The following is a 20368-nucleotide window of genomic DNA, read 5'->3' on the forward strand; positions in this document are numbered from 1 at the left end:
TCTTTCTCCTATGAAAACATTCCATTGTGCTGTATCATTGTCCAAACAGAAACACAAGCAGCTGAACTTAATTTATCAGAGAGCTCATTTAGGTATCATCTAGGGATAGGAAACCCAACTTCAGTGACTTGAACACTGAAGGGAGGTTATGAATTCACATAATCAGGAGGAAGAAGGGTAGGCTTCAGATGAAGTGAGATCCAGAAGTTCAATATTCCCATAGTATGCACTTTCCCTCTCTTGCATATCCTACAGTGTTGTCTTCATTCTAGAGTGGCTGCCAAGCAGGTCCACACTCTCCCTTTATGTGACCAAAAGATCTGCTATAGTTCTGTATTTTCCCGCTTTACACCGCACTGCCCAGAGGGAGTCATGAGGGTCTCCTTTAATAAAGCTAATAACGCCCCTTCCTTGATTGGGAGGCACGAATCCCACCCAAATCAGGTGACTGAGAATGGGAAGAGCATGTTCTCCCATAGGAAACTCAGGATTCATTTACCAAGAAAAGAGAGCAATCGATTCTGGGCAGCAAACAGCATGTGTCTACGATGCCAGGTGTGTTCTGTCCAATGCAGAGCACAGCATGACTCTTAACCTCCCTTGTTACAAGAAACGCTTTCCAACAGAACTTTTTGCAATCACAGAAATGTTCTTTGTCTAAGTTGTCCAGTGCAACAGCTACCTAACTACGTGTGACTGACTATTCAGTACCTGACATGTGGCTAATGCAACTGAAGTACTTGACTTTTGAGTTATTTTTTTTTTTTTTTTTTTTTTTTTTTTTTTTTTTTTTTTGAGACGGAGTCTCGCTCTGTCGCCCAGGCTAGAGTGCAGTGGCCGGATCTCAGCTCACTGCAAGCTCCACCTCCCGGGTTCACGCCATTCTCCTGCCTCAGCCTCCCGAGTAGCTGGGACTACAGGCACCCACCACCTCGCCCGGCTAGTTTTTTATATTTTTTAGTAGAGACGGGGTTTCACCGTGTTAGCCAGGATGGTCTCGATCTCCTGACCTTGTGATCCGCCCGTCTCGGCCTCCCAAAGTGCTGGGATTACAGGCTTGAGCCACCGCGCCCGGCCTGAGTTATTTTTAAAAAGTAAATTTAAATAGCCACATATGGCGAGGGGCTGCCATATTGTGCAGTGCAGTTCTAGAAACTGATATTCCATTAAAGCAAAGGAGATCACATTTGTTTCTCTGGGAAGCACATAATATTTATGGCATACAACAGAGCATATTATCAATAAGCTTTCATATCTTTTTTCTGTTTATGAGATATGTATCATATCTTTGTCATTCTATATATCTGTAATTAATTATTTAAACTTAAGTGCAAAATTTTACATTTACTTCAGGTTAAGTTTTCAGAGGATCCCCATCCTTAAAGATATTTCTTATCCTGAATTTTAAAAATTCATGATATTACTTGCTCTACCAATCCTATGTCGGTCTCTATCATGAAGGGAATCTATCTTATAGCAGAGATTTTCTTTTTAACCTGAAGATTATGAATGGCTTCTAAGAGGATGCAAAACTATGGTAGATTTTTGTGTGCTTCTACTATGCTGTTTTTGTTCTCTCCAAGGGAAAGTTAAGTTCATTAAGTTTTCAAAGATTAAAATCAGCGATCAATAATTTGCACCTTTGCACAAATTATTAAAGCATGGCAGAAATCTATGGCCTGCTATTAAAAATGGCCATCTGGGTTAACACCAGTGTTTAAACCACAGGTTCTGTCTCTGGTCCCTGACTGCTGCTCACCATGTGGCAGAGCCACAAAAATCAGAAACTTACACATGTTGGTCTCTTTCTTTAAGTTTTGACTTCTTCCCCAAATCTGCTAACTGTTGTTCACGCTCTAGAGCCCTTGGGTAGTTTTTGTATTTTGTCTACAGTTTATAGTTGTTATGTGTGAGAGTGTCCTTCTTATTACATTATGTATAACATTTATTTAACCAGATCTCTATTAATGACCCTTTAGAATCTTACTAATTTTTTTTACCAGTTCAATCATTTCTGAAATGAACATCCTTATTTGTGCCTCTTGAGCAAGAATGCAACTAAAAATTGAGAAGTGGAAGTGTAGCTTATGGAGTAAGCACATTAAGATTATAAAACATGTGGCAGAAGGTCTGGAAACCAATAATTTTATCATAAATAATATCATAGGAATTAACTATTTAGTATGAATTAATATACATAATAGAAGTCCAACATTTATTCATTGTATCAAATGTACCAAAATGCTTTCAGAGAGGGTGGCTGCCCTGTAGTTACCACCAACATGCTTTCCCAAGTGTCTGAGTGCTGCCAATGCCCTGATACATACAGCTAAAGGAACTTTGACTTTTTTTTCCTCTAGAACTTTTGAAGAAGAGGCATTTCTATCCATTTGTAGTGAATTTTACGTGACTATCAAAAGCCACAAGGCCAGAGAAAGTAGAAGTAATTGGGCAATCCAAAGTACTTATGTATCCTTGATATTCTTGCTTACATCTTAAAACTGGGCTCAGGACCATAGGGACCATCTCCTCATGCTTTGCCTTGTCTCATGCTGTGAGGCCATCAGGGAAACATTGTATTTGTACATCCCGGAGTCAGAAAGTTTACAAAAGTGCACACTGTGAGGGCAGGATGATGAAAATGAAGCTCCTCTCAACTGTCCACCCCTAATGTATGCCAGCCCCACTCTAAACAAATAGCAGCCTTCCCAAAGAGCGAACGTTAAGGATTATTAAACCTTCATTTCTTAATTTCCATTTTGATTCAAAAATCGCAGGAGGCTATGATCTTACTTTATGATTCTTTCCCTACGCAGTTGGAATTGGTGACATTTATAAGCTGGGAAAGGTAGGATTTTTCTTTATGGCATTAAATATTCTCTTTCATGATGGTGTTTCACTTTACAAATGGCAAGTATATCATGATGTGACCTGCATAGCAGTGTTTTCAAGGGAGGTTTGGGAGTTCTGAAAAATTCACCTTGCAATGTGGCATGGTGAAGGCCCACTATCACGTCTGATGCACTTTATGCTGGCACTATGCACCATACCGGTGAGAGAAAGCTAACCAATACAGGGAAAGACTTGGAGTTTCTGTTTCATATTCAGCAAAGTTGTTTTTCTAATGAATTCTAAGAACATAACAAAGATGCCATTGGTATCAGGCTCTTTCATATTTTTTTCAGTCAGGTGTTTATGCAGGAAATACTAAGCATTCACATGTCCCAAGCCTCAATCTAGACCCTGTGGGGAACACAAACATAAAATATCCTTAGACCAGCTTAGGGTAGGGTCCTAGTTAGTTTCTTGCTCAGGAGAGCTTCCAAGGTCAGGCTCTTTGTGCAGTTCAATGTGGCAGTATTGACATTTTAAGAGAAATACATTTTGTACCTTTATGGAAAGAATGTACAGCATGTGAATGTTAAGTAAAAAATTACAACTGTGTGAATTCAGTGAAGTGAAAGTTCTCACCCTGCTTTATAACCTAAAACCAGCTGAGTTCATATCCCTCCCTCCCCATTAGACAGCCGACATCCAGTAAGCAATGAGCCTCTTGCTTTTTATCCTCCCAGTTCATTTCATTCTTTCTCCTCCCGTATTGATGGAGTGACCCCTATGTGCCCGGCACCCTGTAAGAATAGGAAATGCACACTACGCCCCCTGGCACTCTTGCTTATGCTACCTGAGGATTTGAGGGCAGGCTTTACCTTCATAGCTCCTGCAAGGTGATCATGCCTTTTCCATCTCTTAGCAGAGTTCTAAGAATGCCCAGGACCATAAATCAACAAGTTGTCCATGGCAAACAATCTACCAGAGCTTGAGGATAGCTGGGCAGTATTTCTCTAGGGAACGAAGGCTGACAAAACAAACAAAGTTTATTGAAGCTCTCCATACATTGCTTAAGACTAGAATTCACAGTCAACTGCCTGGGGTGGCTTTCACTCCATCCTTCCTTCCAAGAACCACAGAGATGAAGTAAATGAGCCACAGGAATAGGGATTTCTTCCAGGCTGGAGATATTACAACCCTTCTCTCAATGTAAGAGTTGGCTTGAAAAGGCAGCATTCACTATTGAGAGGATAACTCTAAAGAGGGCTTGTGGTTATAATGGTTTCATGATTATTTTGGATCTTTGTAAAGACTCCTGTGTTTGGGTAACTGATTCCACACTGGAGAGATCACACAAACATTCCTTAACATTAGTCTGTGGCTTTGTTAGATAGAATTGAAAGAGCTCTGTGTCCATTCCAGTTCCCAGTCATACCCAAAATCATCTGTCATTCACATGACTGTGGATTTTTTTTTTTTTTTCAAAATTAGACTTAGTCTTCTGGGGGGGTTTCTCGTTTTTGTTTTTGTTAATCACATATACAAAAACAGTCTCCGAGAAGTCTGTGCTATGCGTTGAAAACAAAGGATACTTAAGTCAGGGGGTTGTCTTCCAAATCCTATAGATAAGAAGGTAATATGTGCTAGTTTAAGTGCAAACATTACATACACATACATATATATGTACATAAACAAACAAGTTGGAAAAATATCTGCCCCTTTTATCTATCATTAATCAATGGATCGGGAAATATTGCCTGAGAAGCTATCCTTTTGGGGAAGTCTACACTATATGTGGAAAATAAAGATGTTTAAGTCAGGTCATTGTCTTCCAAAAACCTATAGACGAAGAGATTTTTCATTGAAATACATACATACATACATAAAAATAAATATTGCATGTTCTCACTCATAAGTGAGAGCTGAAGAAAATTGATCTCATGGAGTTGGAGAGTAAAATGATGGTTACCAGAGACTGGGAAGAGTAGTGAGTGTGGGGGGGATTGAGGAGGGGTAAATACCCAGTTAATGGGTATAAAAATACAGTCAGGGAGAAAGAATAAGATCTAGTGTTCAGTGGCACAACGGGGCAACTATAGTTAATAATTTACGGTACATTTCAAAATAACTAGAAGAGTGAAATTGGAATGTTTTTAACAATATTTATGCTATATTTCAAAATAACTAGAAGAGTGGAATTGAAATGTTCCTATAACAAAAACATGATAAATGTTTATGGTGATGGACACCCCAATTATCCTGATTTGATCATTACACATTGTGTACTTGTATCGAAATATCACACGCACCCCATAAACACGTACAACTATTATGTATTCGTAACAATTAAAAATAAAAAAAATTAAAAGATTTAAGTAAAAAAAAACCCACACAGACATACATAAAAAAACAAACAAATTACCAGGTTGGAAAAAAATACCAAAGATGACAAAAGATATGCATTGAGCAAGTATTTTCAAAGTACTTGTTTACTAGGCATGTTCTAGTGACAATAGAGAGTTTTTATTTTAGAGAGATAGACAAATAATAAACAAGTAAATATATAATTTCAGGTAACAGAAAATTCTATAAAGAAAGAATAAAGTAGGATAAAAATGAATTATGAGAGAAGTGTGATATTTATATAGAGTGTGGTCAGGAAAGCCCCCTCTGAAAAGGTGATATGTGATATTAGGCCATGAGAAAATGTGTGTGGGAAGTAGTCATATGTCCAGATCATGCAGGACCCTGAAGATGACAGAAAGGGCTCTTCATTCTGTTATTTTCAGTAAGATGGGAGAAAAAATGGGGGGTTAAAGGTGAGGACTGGCGTGACCTAAAGTGTGTTTTAATAGGATCACTGTGACTTCTGTGCTAAAAGCAGACTGCAAGGGACAGAAGCTAAAGCAGGAGGTGAGTTAGAATGTTCCTGCAATATCCAGGTGACAGGTGATGATAACTTTGCCTGGGCTGGCAGTAGAGGTGACAAGAGGTGGCTGAATGAATATTTTGAGGATAGAATTAACAGAAATTGCTTATTGGTTAGAAGTGAGGTGTGAGAGGAAGAGAGGAGTCAAGGATAATACCAAGGTTTCTGTCTGAGCAACTGGAAAAATTGGTAGTTGAAATAAGGAAGACCGTATGAGGATCTGGATTGCATGGAGGTAGAGATGAAGTGAGGGGTGGTGAATGTCAGGAGCTCAGTTTTGGCACATTGAGTTTGACATACCTATTAGACTTCCAAGTGGAAATGTTAAGTATGCAATTGAATAAACAGGTCTTGAGTTCCAGGGAGAGGTATCAAAATGGGGATACAAATTTGGGTGTATTTAAAACCTTTATACAACCTAGGAAGTGTATACAAAGAAAAAAGAAAAAGGTGTATATAAAGAAAAAAAGGACTGAACTAAGAGTGGCCCCAAAATTTAGAAGTCAGAGAATCAGAAAGACTCTACAAAAGAGATTGAGAAGGAGTGGTCTGAAAGAGAAAAAGAAAACTTGGCACATATGGTGCCCTGGAATTCAAGAGAAGAAATCGTCTCGAGGAGGAGGAATTTATCAACCATGTCAAAAGCTATTGCTTGTGCAAATAAGGACTGAGAAATGAATTAAAAGCTAATTAAAGTAAAAAAAAGAGGTAGAAGTATATCGCTAAAAAGTGAATAGAGAAGATTAAATAGAATGTCTAAAAACAAAACAAGAAAAAACCCAAAAAACTGATTTACTACAAAATACGGTGGGATAAAAGAGAAAAAAGCTAAAGAAGATATAGGACTTTCTTAAATAAAATATAGGACATATTTAAAACCCAAGCATATTAGTAATTATATTAAATATAAATTGCTAAGTACTCCAATTAAAAGGCAGAGATTGATAGACTAAATAAAAGTAGCAAAATTCATACATATGTTGTGTACAAGAAAAAAACATTTTAAATATAATGACATAGGTTACAAGTAAAAGGATGAAAAAGGTATACCATAAAAATACTGTTATATAAGAAAACTGAAGTGAGTATATTCACATCAGATAAAGTAGACCTTGTAACAAAGAGCATTGCCAGAGGAAAATAAAAGGACATTTCATAATGATAAGGTTAACTTGTTAAGATAATATTATAACCACAATGCAAAACCATATGTTCCCACTGGAATGATAAAAATTTAAAAGACTGACAACATCAAATATTTTTAAGAATGTAAAACAACTAGTATTCTCATATATTGCTGATAGGAGTATAAAATGGTATAGCCAGTTTAGAAATCAGTTTGTTAGTTTTTCAGAGTTAAATTACATCTACTTATGACCCAGCAATTTATTCATAGGTATAGAGTCAAGAGAAATGAAAACATATGCTTTTAAAAGATGTGTACAAGAATGTTTCTAGCAGCTTTGCTCATAATAGCCCCGACTCGAGACAACTCAGATTTCCAGACAGGAGAATGGAAAAAAAGATGATATAACTATAAAATGGAGTACTACTCAGCAATTCAAAGGAATGAATCACTGTTATGCACAGCAACATGAATGACTCTCCAAACTATTTTTTTTAGCAAAAGAATTCAGATACAAAAAAAAAAAAAAAATGTGGTTTTTGCAATTACTTTTAATGTAAACTTTTAAACCATAATTATGAAGTCCTGGAACAAGCAAAGCTAATCTACAATGATAACTCCGAAGAGTATGTGCTTCTGGAGTAGTGGGTTGGTGGCAGGGTTTAACTGGGATGAAGCACAAGGCTGCTTTCTGAGATGATGGAAGTGTTCTTTAGCTCTACAGGGGCATGGTTACTTCACTACAGTTCATCTCACTGTATGATTATTATAACTCAACAAAATTGTTTATATAAAAGGAAAAAGTGTAGAAATAAAATAATATTTTAAAAGTAAAAAGATAGAGACCTATAATATTTGCCACTTGCGCACAAAGCCAAAAAAACTCTTATATTTCTATTGATACAAATATGCATATGTGTAGAATTAAGAGCAGCATTTTTATATTAAAAGAATCTGACTCAGTAGCCGTTCCTGTCTGACTCAGCACTAATTATAACTAACAATAGCATTTTCTCACTTACATTTCACAACACTCTTTTATGTAGTGGTTTGGTTTACTGACTCCATTTCACACATGAAACAACTGAATATGAGAGAGTAAAATGACTTGCCCAAGGTGATATCATTGTTGAGCAGTAGAGTTAGAACTTGACTGCATGTTTGTATTACTCCAGAGTTGGTGTCTTTAACCACCACGTTGTACTTCTTTTCTACAGGGGACACAGGCACTCTCTAAGGGGTCCCCTGAGTCTCTGCAAGATCTCAGACAATCTCGCCAGGTACTCTCTCTGTCTCCAATCATGCTGTCTTCTGGGGCTTCCAGATTCTATCTTACCCCCTTGTACCTGGTTCTAAGCTCCTACCTAGCTCCTTCAGACTGATGCTTCATTTAGAGTCACTGCTTGGCTTTTGTCTTTGGTTTTATGCCTACGTACTATCTTTTGTCTTTGGTTTTATGTCTATGTACTGCACTGCTCACTAAAACAAAACTTGAATGTGTTGGATCTTAGGAAAACCAGTCCTTATCAATCAGAGTTTTAAAAGTCTGACTTGCAGATTCTGATAATTCAACTACTTTATGTTTTCCAAAATTCAAAATTTCTGAAGGCTAAGGCTAAATCTGGCAAGAAAGCAAGAGAAATAAGTAATAGGTTAGAATGTAAAACAAACAACCTTTCAGCAAGCTATGCCTTTTAACCCTGGAAAATACTCTCGTGCCTTAGAGAACACAGGTCAATGTATCGGTCTTCCACTTTATTAAATTATTAGTATTAAAAAATAACTCTGAGCAAGCAACAAAACACAGCACAGTGCTTTCTACAAATAAAATTTAATTTGCTATCTCAAGAGCTGCTGGCTTTTATCGCCATAGATTGGAGCATGGTATTTTCAGGGATAAAGTTTTTTTTACTTCTTTTTATCTAGTTTGGAGGAAACATAGCTAACATTAGTTCCAAATATTTTATTTCAAACATAAAGCACAGAACCAATACTAATAAACAACAGGCTCTTATGCCAACATTGGTGCATGTTTTTGTTATTGCATTATATTCCATGAGAGTTATTGCACATAATTAAATAGAAAAAAAAAGAACTTGAACTTGGAATTATAAAACCGCCACCACAAACCAATGATTCCACTTGATGTGTATTAAGTCATTAAATTTATTATTAAAAAAAGAGAGAAAAAAATCTTTTCCTTGTAAATCATTAAAAATGCATGAGAGTCAAAAGCAAAGCAAACAGCCCACACGTTTGCTTAGGGAACTACTGCTGAAGAAGGCACTGCAATTCAGAACAGAAAATAAGGTTTCGTTGAAATCAGAATGCCCTGTTATCAAAATGACTACCACGTGGGCTGTTGGGAAAAAAAGATTTATAAATTCTAAGAATACAAATGTTGGTCCTGGCATCCTGTAATAAAAAAAAATGCTTGGAGGGTGGCTGTGGTCTAAAGGAACCTCATGATTGAACAATTCAAAGGATGGGCTGCCATGGGATCTGTGAATGACAAGAAGATCCAGAAAAACACATGCTGAGTTAGGACCTGGCTTCTGGACAAGGGTGAAGAGGCACCACCTACACACCAATAGCAGAAACAATGGCTTTACAGCCAGTTATTTAGTATCAGTCTATTTATTCTAGAAGATCACCAGACTCATGTCACAATTCAGTCTATGTCAGCACTGCATATCTTCTCTGAAAAGCTTTTGTTTAATGTACTATGACCATGAGGCATTAATAAAATGGGCAGAAGTAGAGAGAAAGGAACCAGGTGGCGTATGTGTCAATCAGCATTCTTTCCATTGCTAGGAAGATGTTCATTCAAACTGGCTCCGGTAGAAGCATATCTTTACTGAAAGGAAAGTCTAAGACAGTCCAAGACTGGTGTATTAGTCCTACTGCTATGAAGAAATACTTGAGACTGGGTACTTTATAAAGAAAAAGAGGTTTAATGAAATCACAGTTCCACATGGCTGGGGGTGCCTCACAATCACGTGGAAGGCAAAGGAGGAAAAAAGGCATGTCTTACATGGCAGCAGGCAAGAAAGCATGTGCAAGGGAACTGCCTTTTATAAAACAATCAGATCTCATGAGACTTATTCACTATCACAAGAACAGCATGGGGAAATCCACCCCCATGATTCAATTATCTCCCACCAAGTCCCTCCCACAATATGTGGGGATAACAGGAGCTACAATTCAAGATGAGATTTGAGTAAGGACACAGCCAAACCATATAATTCCACCCTTGGCTCCTCCCAAATCTCATGTCCTCACACTTTAAAACCAATCACTTCTTCCTAACAATCCTATAAAGTCTTAACTCATTTCAGCATTAACTCAAAAGTCCACAGTCCAAAGTCTTGTCTGAGACAAGGCAAGTCCCTTGTGCCTATGAACCTGTAAAATCAAAAGCAAGTTATTTCCTAGATACAACAAGAGTACAGGCATTGGGTAAATACATCCATTCCAAATGAGAGAAACTGGCCAAAACAGGTGCTACAGGCCCCATGCAAGTCCAAAATTCAGCAGGGCAGTCAAATCTTAAAGCTCTGAAAAGTTCTCCTTTGACTCTATGTCTCACATCCAGGTCACTCTGATGCAAGAAGTGAGTTTCCATGGTCTTGAGCATCTCTGGGCCTGTGGCTTTGCAGGGTATGGTCTTCCTCCTGGCTTACTTTCATGGACTGGCGTTGAGTATTTTTGGCTTTTCCAGGTGCAAGCTGTTGGTAGAGCTACCATTCTGGGGTCTGGAGGATGGTGGTCCTCTTCTCACAGCTCCACTAGGCAGTGCCCCAGTGGGGACTCTCTGTGGGGACTCCAACCTCACATTTCCCTTTCATACAGACCTAGGAGAGGTTCTCCATGAGAGTTCTGTCCCTGCTGCACACCTCTGTCTGGACATCTAAGTGTTTCCATACATCCTCTGAAATCTAGGCAGAGGTTCCCAAACCTCAATTATTGCCATCTGTGCACCCACAGGCCCAACACTACGTGTAAGCTGCCAAGGCTTGGGACTTGCACCCTCTGAAGCAGTGGCCTGAGCTTTATGTTACCCCCTTTTAGTCATGGCTGGAGCTGAAGCAGCTGGGACACAGGTTACCATATCCTGAGGCTACATAGAGCAGGGGAACCCTGGGCCAGGCTCACAAAACCATGTTTTCCTCCTAGTCCTCTGGGCCTGTAATGGGAGGGGCTGCCATGAAGACCTCTGACATGCCCTGGAGACATTTTCCCCACTGTCATTGTCTTGGCGATTAACAATTGGTTCCTTGTAACTTATGTGAATTTCCGCAGCTGGCTTGAATTTCTACTTGGAAAATGTTTTGTTTTGTTTTGTTTGTTTGTTTTTTCTATCACACTGTCAGGCTGCAAATTTTCCAAACTTTTATGTTCTGCTTCCTTTTTAAACATAAGTTCCAATTCCAAACCATATTTTCATTAATGAATAAAACTGAATGCTTTTAAGAGCACCTAAGTTACATCTTGAACACCTTGCTGCTTAGAAATTTCTTCTGCCGGATACCCTGAATCATTTCTCTCAAGTTCAAATAAGTTCCTCATCTCCATCTGAGACCACCTCAGCCTGGACTCTATTGTCCATATCACTATTAGCATTTTTGTCAAAACCATGCAACAAGTCTCTAAGAAGTTCCAAACTTTCCCACATTTTTCTGTCTTCTTCTGGGCACTGCAAATTGTTCCAACCTCTGCCTGTTACCCAGTTCCAAAGTTGCTTCTACATTTTCAGGTATCTTAATAGTAGTACCCCACTCTCCAGGTACCAATTTACTGTGTTAGTCTATCTTCATACTGCTATGAAGAAATACCTGAGACCAGATAATTTATAAAGAAAAAGAGGCTTACTGTACTCATAGTTCCATATGGCTGGGGAGGCCTCGCAATCATGGTAGAAGACAAAGGAGGAGGAAAGGCATTTCTTACATGGTGGCAAACAGGAGAGCATGTACAGGGGAACTGCCCTTTATAAAACCGTCAGATCTCGTGAGACTTATTCACTATCCTGAGAAGAGCATGGGAAAAACCCCCCAAATATTCAATTACCTACCACCGGGTCCCTCCCATGACACATGGGGATTATGGGAGCTATAATTCAAGTGAGATTTAGGTGGGGACACAGTCAAACTATATCAACTGGAGACCAACTTCACTTAGGGCACTTAGAAAACTCTATCGGAAGATGGGGCAGGGAGTCTACCCTCTCTTTCTGCTTCACATAGAGTCACATGTAGGCCTTTTAGAAGAAGGGGCTATATGTGAATAGAGTACATTTCTATTAGTCATCTATTTTTCTGGTGCTCACTGAACATCTGTTTTTTTAATCCATGCCAGTTCTTTCTGATTGACCGATGGCTTTGCTGCTCCTTTCTAATTTAGGTTATTTGTAGCATTGGTTTGTCATGGCCCAACACTGGTCCCAACTTTACAACTTTACCTCCCATGTAATTGACTTTGCCTTTCCCCTTTAGTTTTTGTTTGTTTGTTTTTTGGAACAAGTTGTCCTGGTTTGGAACAAGGATTTATTCCTGGCCCTATCGGTAATAGCCAGAAGAATTGGTCAACTTCCCAATCACCAGGGATCAGGATGAAAACAGATTCTCTGAGAAAGGGATGAGGACACGGCAAGCAAATTGACTGGAATATCCACAATCATGTCAGGCTCTACGAACAGCCCTAAAATTATCAGAAATTGAACTTGCAGAAAGTATATCCTATCCCAGGGTTGAAGACATACATTACTTAAATAATTACTGTAGTTCTTCAATTCTAAAATGAATATATTTTTCACATTTTAACATTTTTCAAATTGAGACATAAGATTGCAATCAACCTGTACATTTAACGCAGTGTTTTCCCCCTCCACATAATAGCTGCTATTAAATTGATGATGCATCTTAAGTTAAAGTTTCTCTAAAAATTAAGGAAACATGGAAAGCATAATTCTACTGGCTCAGTTTTGTCAAAAGTGAGAAATTAAATCTTTTTATATAAAATTACTGTTAAGCATTATCTTCCTAATTGTTCTGTTTTTGTCTCACTTTCATGGGGAAGATGACAATTTCATCGTTTCTTCAGGTAATTCCCCAATCTCATCGTGTTACTCTGTCCTCTGATATCATGCCTAAATCATGTCTCTCTGGATTAACTCATTATTCCAATTAAAGTCCTTGATATATGTCAAAGACATGCCCTTATTTGTGACAAAGCCATAAAAATGTGTTACTTTAATTCCCTCTATAAATCAGTTTTTCTACTCCATTCCCTTAATTATGTGCCAGTTTTCTCTGGAATCACTCCAACGTCTAGGATTTTTTTTTCCTTAACCCAGAATGTTTCCAAAATAAAAGCGTGGGATACCAATATGGTCTGACAAACCTGCCCTTCCTCTTTAGTGATACCCTTTACACCCATTTCCAGTGACTCCTTTTTCTTTGTCAAATGATTTAAAAAAAGAACTAAGCTACCTCTAGATTCATCCCGCATGCTTATTTGTGGGGGCATCTGTTCATCAGTGAAGACTATCCAATTTGAATTATTTTTCTATAGAGAGCTAATTTTTCACTTTTTTTCCTCCTATGGAATCTCTTATTTTTTTTTTAACTCTGGAGTTATTTATTTAGTCTGGTAGGTAGCACCAGGTGCTGTGGACTGGCATCATCAAGGAGTGGAATGGTATAACAAGAAGACCATCCTACCCCAATAGAGGTTTTTGGTTTTGTTTTTTGTTTTGAGATAGGGTCTTGGTCTGTCATCCAGGCTGGAGTGCAGTAGTGCAATCTCAGCTCAGTGTAAACTCTGCTTCCTAGGCTCAAGCAATTCTCTTGGCTCAGCCTCCCGGGTAGCTGGGATTACAGGTGTACACCATCAAGCCTGGCTAATTTTCTTTCTTTTTTTTTTTTTAAGAGATGGTGTTACACCATGTGGGCCAGGCTGGTCTCAAATTCCTGGCCTCAAGTGATCCTCCCACCTCAGCCTCCCAAAGTGCTGGGATTACAGGCATTAGCCACCATGCCTCACCCCGTATCCCAGTAGAGTTTTAGTTCAGGTTGTGATACTGACACACTATTTGGCTTTAAAGAGGCATTTAATGTCTCTGGGCCTAGCACGCAGTTAGGAAGACAGAACTGGGTGATTCCTAAAACTTCTTCAGTTCTAACATTCCACAGTATCATTTCTTAATGGTCTGGTTAATATCTTTTCTGAGTTCTCATAGGCTTAAAATCAAACAAAGTCCTGGACCAACATCTGTAGTATCTTGCCAAGCCTACATTCACTACGCATATTCTCCATCTGTCAGGAGATGACCATCCAGGCTCTTTCAAAGTCCATTCCCTACCAAATGTACATGTGTGTTCATACACACACATGCATGCACACACACTTAGCTTTGAAAGTGAGCATTTATGAAATCCAGTCCCACAGAAGTTCAGCTCTGCATCTTTTCTTCCTGCTGGATATGCAAGAAAAAAGAAATGGTATCCTTGTCCTTCACTCTGATAAGAAGGTGGCACACTGCCTTCCCCTCTGATAATCTAAAGAAGAAACTATTTATCTGGAATGACTTATGCTATTTTCTAATATTCTGATTATAAAAACAGGTGAATATACCACAAAGTTACCTTAATAGACTGTGGCCTGCCCTTTGCAATCTTTTTTGTGTATTTTTGGTTTAAGATATTCCTCCTTCATGCCTAGTCCCCTTGATAGGAACCAGCCATGCCTGGACTGAATAATCACCATTATACGACTTCTCTCTAGTTTTGCAGTTTAGAATTCCATTTGTTTGGCTTCTGGGTTCATCTCAGATCACAATTCTGCTGGCTAAATGAAGAAGTAACTACCCAAAATCACATAGGCATGTATCAGCGCCTTTAATCTCCTAGGAGGCATATTGCCCTGACCTGCTGATTCGTACAGTATGTGTTATGTTCAAATTACTGAAGAATTCCCTTACCAGCCTTTTGTCAATAGTTATTTTTGCAAGGTCTTCATTACTTTCTAATTGACTAAATTCATTTTCTTCATTTCTTTCATTAAAGATAGGCTTAGAAGTGGCATCAATTATGTAGCTTTTCTAATGGCTTTCTTCTTTCAGGCTTGTCCTCATTTCTAGACAGGTGTGTATTCTACCCTTAGCTTCTCTCTCTCTCTCTCTCTATCTACCTACCTACCTACCTACCTACCTACCATCTAGCCATCTATCTATCATCTGTCTTTTTGGATTTAATTGAGATTTTGAAAAGTCACCAGTAACTAGATGTCTAGCTTTATAAACTTAGGTATGAATAACATTCCTCCTAGTAAGATCTCTCCCTTGTCTTAGTGCAATATGCATGGAACTGCATGGCTGGACTAGGAAGAACCCAGCCTCTTTATTTCCTGACCATCATTTTCCCCTGATCTGGGCTTCTAAGATCAAGTCATCCTTGGTCTTTTTTGCATAGCGGATCCAAAAGTTTGACGTACCTTCCTGAGGCTAGAAGGCCCTACTACTATATAAAGTTCATTGTCCCAGAATAAACTACATCCCACCGGGCTCTGGGTGCTGCATTCCTTGCCAATGCAAGTTCCTATTGAAGATTCAACAGGTCTTTCTTCAATGCTACATTCAATTTGCTTCATGGCAAAAGTGCCCTGAATGCCCAAATTATAGTTGGGGTATGTGTGCTTGTGTATGTGTGTTTTAATTCACTGAAAAAGTTGCTTCCCAAGGTTCAATGTTGTATCTGGAAGATCTGAATCTGAGTACGTTCTGGGGTCTCTGTTCCCTGGGCCCAGAAAATCCATTCCCTTCATCATTTTAATGGAGGGTTGAAGTCCTAGATCTGTGTCTTTCCAAATTATATAAATAACTCTCAGTCATTCATTTTAGGAGCCTTGAAACCTCCCTTCACCAATGAGTCGCTAAAAGGCACCCAGACCACTTTACTAGATGGAGACAGCCTAGAATTATAGAGAAAAGGAGGGGTTCCATCATAACTCTCTTAGAAGGTCTTCAGGCTCCAAGGCAAATGTTCTTCCCACTCCATTGGGCTTGCTTAGCAATAGTTTTTCTGGCCAGACACCTCACTGCACACTCTAAATATTCTTAAACATTAAAGCACTTTGCTAGTGGCTTCTTTTAGCATTTCCTTCTGAGACACTATCCACACCTGGTTGACAATTTTAACCGTCTGTTTGGCTGGCCAACTTGGCTCAACAAACCACAGCAAGAGTGTGGGTGTTTTTCATTGAATAAACTGCTTTTGCTGTTTTTACTGGCTTGAGCAGTCAAGCAAATTAAAAGAGGTTGCATGTGCTTTTAAAAAATTAAACCATTTTTGGCACTTCGATCAGTGTTTTGTTGAAATCTAACTGATTTTTACTTGAATTTCACACAAGTTGAAGTTTAAACTTGCTTTCATCTATAGACACCCCCTTTCTATGAATAACCCATAGAGCCAGTCAACCCAGTATCACCGTTCAGCTTGTCAATTTTGCCGTCTGCTACTTGGGCATAAAATCTAATGGTCCCCATTCATTGCTTAAGATCAAGATCTTTGAATATGGTGACATCTTGAGGGGGTCTTTAGCCTGGTTTTGCCCTGCACTAGCTACACGACCTTGGGCAAATTACTTCCCTTTTTTTGTGCTTCAACCATCGAATGTGAAATGGGTTATTACTTTATCTGTGATAAGTGCTCTTGTGGGTACAAAGATTATCAAAATAAGATCCCATGATCAATTAATTTATATTCTAATGGAAGAAGAAGACAAAGACACAAATAAGTACGTTAAGTAGTGAGTTCATGAGAGATCTACGAAGGGCCATGGGGCATTAAAGAAGGAGAGATTACTTCTCTAGGGAAAAAGGTTATCAGGAGGCCTCCTTGAAGAAGGTGATATTTAATGAAGAGTTTGGTTCAACAGGCAGCAGTAAAAATAAGAAGAAATCAGCAATAGCAATAGCAGTTAACACTTTTAGAATGTCTCCTGCAAGTCAGACCCTATGCTGAGCAGGTGACTTGTACGATGTCACTCAATCCTTCCCACTGCCCCATGACTGAGGTGTCTTTAGCATATTTTATTTACAAGGCTGAGGAAGGTTCAATAACTTGCTGAAGAACACACATCTCGTAAGGTTGTGCCTAGATTTCAATCCAGAGCTTGTGTTCCTAACCACTGGTGATGTACTGCTTCCAGATAGTTGGAAAGAGGGTGACAGCAGAACCAGTAGGAAGAGTTTATACACACGCAAAAGAGGGCTGCGGGACATGGATGCAGCTGGAAACCATCATTCTCAGCAAACTATCGCAAGAACAGAAAACCAAACACCGCATGCTCTCACTCATAGGTGGGAACTGAACAATGAGATCACTTGGACTCAGGAAGGGGAACATCACACACCGGGGCCTATCATGGGGAGGAGGGAGGGGGGAGGGATTGCATTGGGAGTTATACCTGATGTAAATGACGAGTTGATGGGTGCAGCACACCAACATGGCACAAGTATACACATGTAACAAACCTGCACATTATGTACATGTACCCTAGAACTTAAAGTATAATTAAAAAAAAAAAAAAGCTGTATTAGGATCACACTGTATGTGCTGCTCTAATCCTGCTTTCTCTTTCACTTAAAAATATATTATGGAAGCATTTTACATGCACCTTTTAATTCTTCTAAACGTGATTCTCTTTTTAATGGCCATGTAGGATTTTGAGGAGTGAATACCAATTTTGTTGATTTGCTATTTTAGAACTTTTAAACAATAAAATCAGAATCCATGTTGATGACAAACTGAAAAAAAAAAAAAAAGAGGGCTGCAACAGTGTTCAAGACAACTGGGTACTTACGTTTGGCTGCAGGAATGCATGAGAGAAGAGCAGGAGTAGGAGGTAAGGATGAGAACATAAGCTGAAGTCCCCATAGGGAGAGATGGCCTTTAGGAGCCCTGCAATCAGAGTAAGTCACACAGTCAGAGATGTGCTTCAGGAAGAAGGATTTGGAAAGGAAGGTCACTAAGGCTGAACTGAACAGACTTTGGACTGGTTGGATTCAGGGAGATGAAGGTGAGGCATGATTGCCAAGTTTCCATCAGGAGATAATGTGGAGGAAAGCATGTTAATAATTAGTAAGTGCCGGCCGGGCGCGGTGGCTCAAGCCTGTAATCCCAGCACTTTGGGAGGCCGAGACGGGCGGATCACGAGGTCAGGAGATCGAGACCATCCTGGCTAACATGGTGAAACCCCGTCTCTACTAAAAATACAAAAACTAGCCGGGCGAGGTGGCGGGCGCCTGTAGTCCCAGCTACTCGGGAGGCTGAGACAGGAGAATGGCGTAAACCCGGGAGGCGGAGCTTGCAGTGAGCTGAGATCCGGCCACTGCACTCCAGTCCGGGCGACAGAGCGAGACTCCGCCTCAAAAAAAAAAAAAAATAATAATAATAATAATAATAATTAGTAACTGCCAATCAGATGTAAGATTTCTGTTTTTACTCATGCTCAAGTTGTGTAAGAGTAGGGGCTCACCATGCTTTTCTCTCACTAAAGAATATTCAGATTCCCCCAGATACTCTCCCTCACGGAACAGGGTGGCAGCAAGGACACCTTCTAATGTCCTTTCTAAAATCATATGTCCATGCAGTCTCCTAAGCCACAAGCACAACAAACATAATGATAACTGAGTTCTTCATCCCCTCACATCCCTGTCAAGAAGAGGGTTACAAGTAAAACAGAAAGGCACAGGGCTAGGGGCCAGTTTGAAACACATCCAAGTCACTTTCAATTTACATTATTTTGGACCAAGTCACTGATCTCTGTGCACCAAATTATCTCATTAAATCCTCTTAACCACTCCAGGAGGCATAGTTAATCCCATTTTGCAGGTGCAATAAACTGAAGCTCAAAAAAATTAAGTAAATTACCCAGTGGAAGGGCTGGGGTATGAACTCACATCTGTCATGCTCAAAAGACTGGTGGTTATCAGACCACTAAAGCCTTTAAAAATGTAACATTAATTTATTTGTAGTACTGACAGTCTCTACTTTAAGCACTCTAAAGTATGTGTAGCTCAAGCGATCTTCCAATACTTCTTAATCTTACAATGCAGAAGTTTCTAGAACAATTTTTCCAAGCATCTTAGGTTTTGCTGAAAGAGGCTCTTGCATCATTCCAACCCTGGCAAAACCCTCTTAATGATGTTATTTTACACCATAGGCATTGTGGTTGGCCTGAGTCAGCCTTTCTTTTTACTTTTGATTTTTTTCTCCCCTTACCCCCTTCTTTTCCAGTCAACATTCATTTTAAATGCAAGAAGTCAGCCTCCTTTTTAGCTGACGAGCCTGGTTGTTCACACACCTTTCGGGTGTATAACTGAGAAGTGTCCACTTAGGTGTGGGGCGGATTCTAAACAATCCCCTGAAATATTCAAAGGAGAAAATGCAGGGAAACCAGGAATTTGCTGAGCAATGGATGTGCTGATAATTAGAGCCAAAGTGGTTCCTAAATATTGTTCTGAAAAGCCTCGTGATTAGAAAAGGTGAGATTGGCAGCCTTCAAAAATTTCCACTCCAGCCCCCTGTGTCTTCTTTACTAATTTTTTCATGGATGAGAGGAATCTGCCCACCTGGGGCAGCAAAAGCCCCTCTTCCAGATGCAACTCTTCATCCAGACCCAGTCTGATAGCTTCTTTTCCCTCCTAGTGCACTCAGTAACCCTCTCTTTCTGGACAAAGCGCCTGCTTGGTGGTATTTTAATCCTGACTGCACGTTTGAATCACCTAGGAAGTTTTTAGAAATGTAAATATCTTGGCCTCACTAATACTAGTTAAAATTGTGCTCATGGAGGCGGGTCCTGAGGTCCGCAGGTTACTCTAATGTGCAACATGTTCAGATCTACCATTTTAGGGGGTCAGAGCTCTGGACCAGGGTAATTCTGAAGAAGAAATGTTTGAGTAAAAGTTTCTCTGTAGGTCTCACTGTCATCCTTTTTCAAGAGTAAGACATGTTATTAAAACAAAACAAAACAAAACAAAAACCTTACATTTAATCAGGAGTTAATCTGATTTTCCAAAAAACAGAAAGCAATACCCATTCTAATTTTGAAAACAAAGGAGAATCAAGCAGCAATGTGCATTAAGATCTCACCATGGTAGCTTTATTTTCTCCACTCCCCTCCTCTCCATCCCAACCAGGCTGTATATTTTTTTGAGAGAAGATGGCATCTTGCTCATCTCTGCTTTCGTCAGGCAATATCCGGCATAGAGTCTGGCACTGAGTAGATATTCAGTAATGCCTATTAATGGATGTGAGTCTGTAATTTACTCTTTGCAACATATGCAGAAGTTTCTGCAACCATAGGCCCAGCCAAGGTGAGACTCCTATTCCCTACACACTATGTACACATGCAAATACTCTTCGCAAAGCCACTTTCCCACAGCATCTTGTTGAACTTGACTTAGTTTCTCACAGACTGTA

At 39.3% G+C, this 20368-nt stretch overlaps 1 long non-coding RNA gene across 1 annotated transcript in view; it reads right to left on the reverse strand.

Annotated features, from left to right (window-relative positions):
* LOC117065546 overlaps positions 1 to 20368 on the reverse strand; it is a 211371-nt gene that overhangs the window by 1934 nt on the left and 189069 nt on the right. Inside the window, exon 3 of the long non-coding RNA XR_004429963.1 lies at positions 17748 to 17845. This is a non-coding gene — a long non-coding RNA (uncharacterized LOC117065546). The remainder of the gene's footprint in view (positions 1 to 17747; positions 17846 to 20368) is intronic.

The sequence above is a fragment of the Trachypithecus francoisi genome, unplaced genomic scaffold, assembly GCF_009764315.1.
Source record: "Trachypithecus francoisi isolate TF-2019V2 unplaced genomic scaffold, Tfra_2.0 Lachesis_group2, whole genome shotgun sequence".
Classification (NCBI taxonomy): domain Eukaryota; kingdom Metazoa; phylum Chordata; class Mammalia; order Primates; family Cercopithecidae; genus Trachypithecus; species Trachypithecus francoisi.